We start from the raw sequence: 10275 nt of genomic DNA, 5'->3' as shown, positions 1-10275 counted from the left end.
TGTACTACTCATTAGCGGCATTTATATCTAAAAACGCCGCAAAATGTTTAATATATAGCGGCGTTTTTGGATACAAACGCCGCTAAATACCTTTATTTATATTAGATTAACATATTTTAAATATTTCATTTCTTCAATACATAACCTAAAGTTACAACCATACATTTTAATTAAAACAGAAGTACTTATGCATAAAACTACTTAACAACAAAATACATTATAATTTAGAAACATTAAAGTACTTATGCATAAAACTACTTAACAACAAAATACATTATAATTTAGAAACATTAAAGTACTTATGCATAAAACTACTTAAAACAAAATACATTATAATTTAGAAACATTAAAGTACTTATGCATAAACAGTCTTCACCATATTGTTCAGTACAATTTAGTCTTCATTGCTCTTTCGTGGGGAAAGGACGTAGGAAAGCTGTTTTCCTTGTTTGACGACGCATCGTTAAGTTTTTCCTCCGTGTAAATTCTATATGGAGAAACTCTTCATCCATTTCACCAAATAAATCTCCTACCTTCGGTTCACCAAGAAGACTCCTTGCGCGCTTCAGTGCTTCACTTGAAACAGATAACGACCCTCCACCTACAGTATAAAACTTGATTGGAGGTGCTTGGGAATTGAATCAAACATTAAAATATATTTAAATAGATGATATAAATGTTTACTTGGAGTAACAGTAGAGGCAACATCGTCTTCATTGAGGATCGATACTGCTTTTGCAATTGAAGATTCTTTCAACGCCACAGAGTTACCAAATTCGGTTCTAAACATAGGGTATTTTTCCATTTCTCTATCATCATTCTCAATAAGCTTCGAAGATCCTACATGCGTACGATCTATGAAATTTGAGTGACCGTACAAAAAAGGAAATATAGCGGCATAAAGATTCATAGAATTTTACCTTCAAGTAGGAGATCGGCCATGGAAGGGTATGGAGCAATATGAGTTCCTGTCGAGTCATCATCGAGTTTCGACGGCGAAACCGGACCGATAGCCTCCCAGCGATAATTTGATCCATCGTCAGAGCAAAGATGCCACGTAGACATTCCGATGATAATTTCTCTTACTCAAGGCAAGACCTGCTCTTTTTTTCTCAAATATTTTAGCTTTCTGGGTTTTCCCCATTTCAGAATACCAACCAAAACAAAATTGAAAAAGATCAGGAGCTAAGATAAGAGGGATCAAACCGTGGAAATGTGTTATAGTTCATCGGTGAGAGGGCCGATTTGGTTGCCGGGATAGACAAAAGACGACGTCACTTGGAATCGTGTGAGGGTTGTTGTTGTACCAGAGAAGAAACTGTGAGGGAAGAAGAGTTGAAATGATTTTAGGGTTTGGGTGGGAGAAAATAGAGGATAATATATTTAACATTTTGCGGTGTTTTTACAAAACGCCACTATATTACATGTTTTTTGCGGCGTTTATACAATAAACGTCGCTATATTACACTATATTGCGGCGTTTTAGCTAAAACGCCGCTAAATGTCTACTATATTGCGGCGTTTTTACTATAAACACCGTTATTGTTTAACCTTTCTGTGACGTTTGTCTAAAAACGACGCAAAAACTATTATTAATTGCGGTGTTTGTTGAAAAAACGCCACTATATACCATCCTATGGCGGCGTTTTTCATAAAAACGCCGCGAAAGTCTCAATTTGTGGCGTTTGAAATGAAAACGCTGCTATATGTAATACTTTTGTGGCGTTTTATCATAAAACGCCGCTACAGAACACTTTTGCTGTAGTGACGGTAGCTGCTCTCAACCTAGTGTTGGGGGCAGCCTACTATCTTACCTCCCCTTATCTCATTACATATGGGAACAAGGGACAACCATTTTTTTTAATCTCCATTTATCATACCGAATCACTATCAATATATAGAGATTACTTGATTCGATCGAAATAACGATAATATTGAAATGTGATATTTCATTGTTAGATCACAACACTAGGTCAAATGCTAACTTTTAATCGTCTTTTCTTTTCGGCAACCAGATCCTACTCTAAATTGTTGTTTTGGTAAATGCCATGCTCTCGTTTAACCTACTTGTTTACCACTTCAATGAGTGTTGGCTCATAATCACTAGGAGTTACAAAACCATGGAGGTTCATCACAGTTGCAGCCACGTTGGCAAGTCCACCGTCCAGAACATCGCTCCGGAACCTAACACCGACTGCCAATCCCCGACCTCCTACTGCAATAGGCACCTAATTCACAATTTCCAAATTATGCATCACCAAATTGAGTTCAACTTTACACCCACAGAACAAGAAAGATGTCAGAACTTACAGGGTGACAAGTATGAGAGGTGAGTATTTGGAGCTCCCCATTTTTATCATATAGAGGTTCCCCGGACTTTTTCCTCTTCACCATGTCCTCCGCGTTGCCATGGTCAGCAGTTACCACAATTATTCGACCAACTCGCTCTATGGCGTCAAGGATCATCTGCAGCCCAACAGAGTAAGAAAAGCTCTATTAAAAGTTCCGAGTAACTATGAAAGATTGAACTAGAGTCATCACACCTTGAAAGCTTCATCAGCAGCCTTGCATCCCACAATTGTAGCCTGGATATCTCCTGTATGTCCCGCCATGTCACCATTTGGTATGTTCACACGTACATGGTCGAATTTGCGGCTCCAAATCGCATCTCTAGCCTTCTCCGTGATCTCCAATGCCATCATCTTTGGTTTATGTTGAATGTAATGCCAATATCACTAGGAATTTCCACATATTTTTCCAATTCAGGGTTGAAATAGCCAGAGCGATTTCCATTCCAGAAGAAAGTGACATGACCAAATTTGACAGTCTCACTGTTGATACAGGAACACTTCTTTGTTAAAGTAAGAAACATCAGAGTCATGGATTATAATGACTTGCTCTAAACATACCTGCAGGCGAAAATTCGGATACCGTTGTGCACCAAATATTCACCAGATGTTCTATCAATAAAGGGTGGAGAAACAAGGTAGTGACTTGGGAGCTTCAACTCGCCATCGTACTGAAGCATACCCGCATATCGGATTTTAGGGTATCGTACACGATCGAATTTGTAGAAATCTTGGTATTCGAGTGCCTTAGCCAGCATAACCATTCGATCTGCACGGAAGTTGAAAGTAACAACAGCATCACCATCAACAATTGGACCGACAGCCTTGTTCTCATCAACAACAACAAAGGGAGGTAAGTACTGATCATTTGCATTTTCCCTCAGTTTCTTTACAGCTTCAATAGCAGTTGTGAACTTGTGTGGGGTTTCACCCAGAACTTGAGTATCCCATCCTCTTTTCACAACATCCCAATCATTCTGCAAAAGATCATCTCACAAGAGTGAATAAACACCCCAAGTCAAGGGGGGAAAAAAGGTGAATAAAACACCGATTTCTCACCTCGTAGCGGTCCATTGTGACATACATGCGGCCTCCACCAGAAACAATCCGAGCATCAACACCTTTCTTACGTAAATTTGCAAGGTCATTCTCAAGAGTCTCCACAAAGCCTACACTCGAACCATCTGCAACATCACGACCATCCGTGAGAATGTGAACTCGAATCCCTTTAGCACCATCCTCACTAGCTCCCTTCAGTAACAACTGCATACATTTTGGAAATGATATCATGACATCCAAAAGGTAGGAGCCTGTCCTGAATCACCAAAATTACCTGTAACTGATCAAGTCGAGAGTGAACACCGCCATCGCTAAGTAATCCGATCAGGTGCAGAGTTCCCTTTTCAAAAGATTCACTTATATACTTAAATCCTTCTCCCTCGTAAATTTTACCAGAGGCAAGAGCAAGATCAACAAGCTTAGCTCTGTAGTTACAAATGAATACTATTTGCATTAATAGGGACAGTGTCGGTTCGCACGCACGCACACGCACGCAAAAAAGGCAAGTAAAATCGAGAAATGAAGCATACCCTTGAGCGAAAATGCGTCCAGCACCAAGCGCATTCGTCCGTTGGAAGCCCTACAACGGTTCCATGAGCCCTGATTAATCTCCATTTCTCGGGGGCACCCTGCCAACATGATCAGTTCCATTCAAATTATGGCATACATGATTCTTTTATGAAACAAAAACACTGTAATAACGTCCAAATGGTAATCTATACTCTTCTGCAGCGCGTACATGCGTTGTCAATTGTTAAGAAAAATTCTAAACAGATACTATTTTATAATCACTTTAGACTAATAAAAAAATTAATATATATATATATATATATATATATATATATATATATATATATATATATATATATATATATGATTCTTACATTATGGCATTATGGCATACATGATTCTTTTATGAAACAAAAACAATGTATCCTAAGTTCCCAACCCGTGTATATATATGAACGCTAATAATATTTATTTATCTTAGTAAAATATATTAAAAATAATTTAATTAAAATTATTAGTATACAAATTAAAAAAATTACTATTATAACCTTATGAATCTATACTTTTATTTTATACTTCAATTTTGCTTACTTTCTCGATTGAGTTAAATAGCACCACATTGAATTAGACACCTCAAAAATATAAAATTCTATCATACTCAATTCAGAAGTAAAAAATAATTACATTAGTAAAATTTATTAAAAAATATTAAAATTTAAAATAATTATTTATTAATATAAAATAAATTAGTATCATTATAATCTTGTTTAAAAACTATTATTAGAATATAAAGAATAAAATAATTCTAAAATTATTAATAATAATTATAAAAATAGTTGAGTTTTTAATAGGGATGGATTGAGGAGAGCGAACACCTTAAAAATTTTAAATTCATTATTTTCTATCGGTAATCTATTTTCATCTCCTTTCCAATCTCAATCTAAAATTTTAGAAGTTCATCCCTTGATATAAAATTTGAGCTTAGTGTTAATATAAAAAAATGAATGATTAGAACGTTAATACTTCCTTTGTCTCATTAAAACTGTCATTTATTGGCTTTTCAGAAGTCAAATTTACGAAAATTACATCTCCATTTGTTATCACATCACACCATCATTCCATCCCCACCAACATACATTTCATTTTGTTTCAGCATTATCATTGGTACATACCATCACACTAACTCTACTTATATATTGTAGTTCTTTGCTTTGGTTAAACTCATAATTTCCATTAATCCCTGTAGAGACGATATTCACTCATCACTTTATTACTTATTGCGATTGTGTATACTTGCACGACATTTGCGTATAATTTTATAGTACTCACAACATGCAACAAGAAACTTCACGAATACTCATTTCTTAAAATTGGCTACACTGTAGAATCGAACTGATCAACTTCATAACCATATTTGGATAGATTATAAGGAGACGAACATGTATTTAAGCAATATTTATTTGCTTCCCATATAGTAATAGTATTAGGGATGGTTGACCTACTTAAGGGTCAATCCGGGCTATTTTTACTTCTTAAGGGTAATTTTGTAATTTCTCATATAGGTAGTTTCAGTGTTTCAATTTTTAACAAGAGTAATTAAATTTTAAGGGTTATAAGGCTAAACACTTCATTGGTTAATCACAAAACTTGGAATTTTTCCTCATAAATATTCTAATTTCTTATACCGCGTGCGGTGGCTCCCGTCGTCGGACGCAATGAAAATTTCCAGATTGATTGATCATTAGTCTGAGAGTCTCATGCAAACATTGTTTTACGGTAGTGAGTGACGAAAGATATTGAAAGAAATCTTTTTGGAACGATCAAAATCTTCTCTTCGATCTCTTCCACCACAACTACGATGGTGGCACCACCAGAATCAGAAGCGGAACAATTAGATGGTTCACGTGGTGTGGGCGGAGAGGCTCATCGGTGGTTGGACGGTGACGAAATGACAAAAACAATGGTGGCTATTTGGTTTTTCATCATACTATTGAGTGGAGACTTGCGACGAACGGCATCGTTGTTAGGTGTAATGGTGCTCGAGTTTTTGTCACCGATCCAAAATAATTCAAACGAGGGTGCATTGGTGCTTGAGTCTGACTTGTTACCTCAGCTGGACGATGTCTGGCTTGTCTCTTTAGTGGGTAGACTCTCTATTGATGTTACTCGATATATGTAGATTATCTTTGAAATTCTACCTAATTCAACGAAAGGCATTGTTGTGGCATTGTTTTTCAAGAACCTTCTAAATGATCAGTTATTTAGGGATCAATACCTTTGAATGATATTCCACGTTCATGTAAAAATGCAATAAGACCAAACAAAAGGAAATCAATGTTAGTAGAATAAATACAAAAAGAATCAAGTCAGTTGAAATGATTAGTCAAAGAAATGTAATCTTAGCAAAAATAATTAAATATGACTCAAAGTTGAGACTGGAAAAAAATCATATAAAGGAAATTAATAGTCCTAACCGCATGCATTCTAGTTCTCCTAGGCTATCCACATGGCTCTAGCGTGGTAGGCTTACTAAATTCTCTATATGAGGTTGAGTTATAGCAATGGGTTCCCAAGCCATCATTACAACCTGTTAAGGTTGACCCCGATTCTGACCCATTACAGACTTGCGAATCAGGTTCAGCTCAGGGGATCACACCACTAAATGCATACCTCAGATATGATATCCGGGTAGAAAACTTAGGATGCTTTCCAGAGATACTTTATCAGCCCCACACAAGGAAGCCCAATGCTCCTCGTGAGGTGTGATGTTTCTCCCTACTTAGGTAAATCGGGTTGGAGATCAGGTTTAGAGGTATGATATGCAACAATCCTAAATATTCCCAGAAGTGTAAGCAATAATCAGAGATAAAATATTTTTTCTTTTGAAATAATATAATGAACTCTAAATTAAAACAAGATTGAACTCGTAATTTCCCAAAATCCTAAATATAGGGTAACCAACTCGTGGCTCGACTCTCAAGTTGTTTAAAAAAGAATCCCCAGCAGAGTTGCTAAGTTGTCGACAACATTTTTTGCTCAGGTAGGGAAATATCGATACCGAATCGGGGGATTTCTCTTTGAATTTTTTTTCGAAATGTGAGTCACCACCAATCATTTAAGGTGTGATTGGGACACTGTTAAAACCGGGTGATTTTAATAAAACATTTTATTTTTATTAAAATACTTGAGCATACTTGCGGGAGAGGTACCGTTAATTCCCTAATAGGTGAACATTGCCTTAGGTTTAAAAATAAAATGTGATCAAACAAATTTTAATTAATCCTAATTAAGCTAAGGTAAAGTAAAGGCTTTTTCTATCTTAAGGTGTCAAATTATGAAATTAAAGGAACATAGAAGCTCAAACCTAAAAATATAGGCTCTAATATTGACCTTATTCGATTTTAAACCAATTGCTGAATCGAATAACCGAGATGGTCCCTCGAGCATTTACGCAAGGGCCGACTCGAATTATCCCCTAAATTAAAAGACTATTTTGAAATCTAATCTAAAATTGAGGCTCTATTTAACCTATTTAATTATGTCAAAATTAAAACACTAATCGAAGGTCGAGGACTAAAAAACCAAGTTCTAAAAATATCGATCTCTAAAAGATTTAAAACTTTAAAGACCTAAATTGATAAATTCTAAAGTATGGGGGCTAATTAAAATCTAATTTGTATCTAAATTATTAAACCTAAAGTATTTTTTAGAAAATACTAATTATTAATAAATTTTAAAAATCAAGAAATCGATTCGAGTAATTGAGCATCATATGCGAAAACTTGACTCGAATTGTTCCCTAATTAAACTAGAGTGTCGTCCTAATTTCTAACTTCGATTCAAATGTTAATCTAATCTAAGAACTAAGTCTAAAGATTTAAACTATGAAATAATGAACTATTTAAACAATTTAATTAAAATAATAAAAATAATAAAAACAGTAAAAAAATAGAATAAAAATAAAATGAACATAAATACGGACATAATTACATAAAATAAAATAATAGTGACTAAAATGCAATAAAATAAAAGTTAGTAGTTAAATAAGAAATAAATAATGACCAAAATGAAAATTTTGAAATAATAGTAGCTAAATCAGAAATAAATAGTGACTAAATTACAATAAAACAAAATAGAATGATAAAATTAAAATAAATTAGAAGCGAAAGGTCCACTGACCAAAATACAATAACACGACAAACATAAGAGACTAAAAAGGAGAATAACCCAAAAAGTAATAGACATCCAAGAAAATGGGGAAATTACAAAACGATCCCCCAGGTGAATGTTTTGTAAAAACATGCTAGAGGTGGATGGATTTAAAAAGTAATTATAACAAAAGTTACAAAACACAAACAAGAATGGGAAAATTATTAAAAAATCCCTTCTGTGGCTATTTTACAAAAACACAGCTAAGTTCGGGGGACCTAAACACAATTTCCCCTGAACATTCTTTAAAAATACAACATTTTTTATAATATTTTTTTAGTTTTAAGTTTTAAAAAAAAGTAGAGAGAGATGGTCTCCCCTCTCTCTAGAATCTGACCATTCGCCCAGTCCCATCGGTCGCCGCGTCACCGCCGTCGTTGGTGACCATTGGCCACCAAATTTCACGGGCAGGTCCGTCTTGATGTCAAGATCTCTAATTGAGGATCTGTTTAGCAAGAATCAGTCTCCAACGACGTGAAACAAGCTAAGAGCTTCTCGACTTCTACTTCCTAGATCTCTGTCGTCCGCTGTTGGATCGAGCCCAAATTTCAGTATGTTGGTCCCCTCCTCGAGACGGTCCTCCTCACCATTCGGATCAGCAAACCAACCCTCTGAACACTAGTGAGGCTCTGGATGAAATGTAAAATGCCTTTTTTCATTTTTTTTATTTTTGCGAAATAAAGGATGGAAAACAATATATATATATATATATATATATATATATGTATATATATAATTGAAATGAAAAAAATAAGATCTTGGAAATGCTTGTGTTATTATTGTTGTGAAAGAAAGTTACAATAGTGTTTTTTTACTGCTGAAAGAGCTTTTACAGTGCTTGGTTATGGGGTTTTATATTCGTTATAGATAGAGAAGGAAAAAATAAATGATTCCCATTTTGTCTTTTTTTGTTGCTTTCTGCAAGGTGGCATGTTGGAGTGGCGTGCATGGATGTCTTTGGCCAGTATTGGGTCAAAGAACCGTTGCCTTTGAGTGGGGAGTAGGGGCGGTGCCTGTTGATTGGTGGGTTGGACGGCTGGTCAGACCTGGGTCGGGACTTAGTTGGGGCCTAGGTCGGGTTTTGGGTCTTATTTGGGGCTGTTCAGGTCTAGGTATTTTGTTGGGCTTCGGATCTAATGTAAAATGGTGATTTTATTCCTATGAAATGAGAATGAAGCAAAGATAATAAAAATCCATTTTTCAACTTGATATCTTCTTGTCCAGCTTCGAACTATTCGCTGGGAATGTCAATGCACCTCTTTTCTTTATGTGGATTCATTGAGTCCTTACTGTAAATGATATCGTCTTTGCTTTATTCTATCGCCCTAGTCTCCATCTTCAGTTCTTCAATTTATGGGTCTTCTTATCTTGATTTTTCCACTATAAATATTGATCCCTTGATTGAATGTTGTTGAATCAAAGTGTCTTGAATCGAACAAAATAAATGTTGATCCCTCAAGTCAAGCATAGTTTGTTTGAAGAAAAACAATCTCAAGTGAGATAAATGTTTTGTTACGAGTGAAACTATCTCAAGCGAGATAAAATCTCCTGTTTCGAGTGAAATTATCTTAAGGAAGATAAAATCTTCTGTTTCGAGTTAAACCATCTCAAGCAAGATGAAATCTTTTGTATCGAGTGAAACTATCTCATGCGAGATAAAAATCTTCTGTTTCAAGTGAAACCATCTCAAGTGAGATAAAATCTTCTGTTTCAAGTGAAACTATCTCAAGCGAGATGTTGATCCCTCAAGTGAGGGGTCGTTGATTCGAAATGTCGTGAATCGAGCAAAGGAACATTTAACCCCTTTGGTAGGGCATCAGTGATTCGAAATGTCGTGAATCGAGTGAAGGAAATTTTAATCCCTCTGGTGGGGTATTAATCGTTTTAAGAAAAACAATCTCAAGTGAGATAAATCTTTTTTTTTTGAGTAAAACTATCTCAAATGAGATAAAATCTTATTTTCCAAGTGAAACTACCTCAAATGAGATGTTGATCCCTTAAGTGAGGCGTCGCTAATTTGAAATGTCATGAATCGAGCAAAGGAAAAGTTAACTCCTCTGGTGGGGCGTCACTGATTCGAAATGTCGTGAATCGAATGAAGGAAATGTTAACCCCTCTTGTGGGGCGTTTTTCGTTTTAAGAAAAACAA

The 10275-nt window shown here is 35.4% G+C and overlaps 1 pseudogene; it reads right to left on the bottom strand.

The window, feature by feature from the left end:
• Positions 1-2063: 2063 nt before the first annotated feature.
• Positions 2064-5079, bottom strand: LOC120176029 (annotated as a pseudogene).
• Positions 5080-10275: the final 5196 nt, after the last annotated feature.

Source organism: Hibiscus syriacus, unplaced genomic scaffold, assembly GCF_006381635.1.
Source record: "Hibiscus syriacus cultivar Baekdansim isolate YM2019G1 unplaced genomic scaffold, ASM638163v2 tig00003398_pilon, whole genome shotgun sequence".
Lineage (NCBI taxonomy): Eukaryota > Viridiplantae > Streptophyta > Magnoliopsida > Malvales > Malvaceae > Hibiscus > Hibiscus syriacus.
The sequence above is the reverse complement of the archived record's forward strand: the minus strand, read 5'-3'. Positions and strand labels throughout refer to the sequence as shown.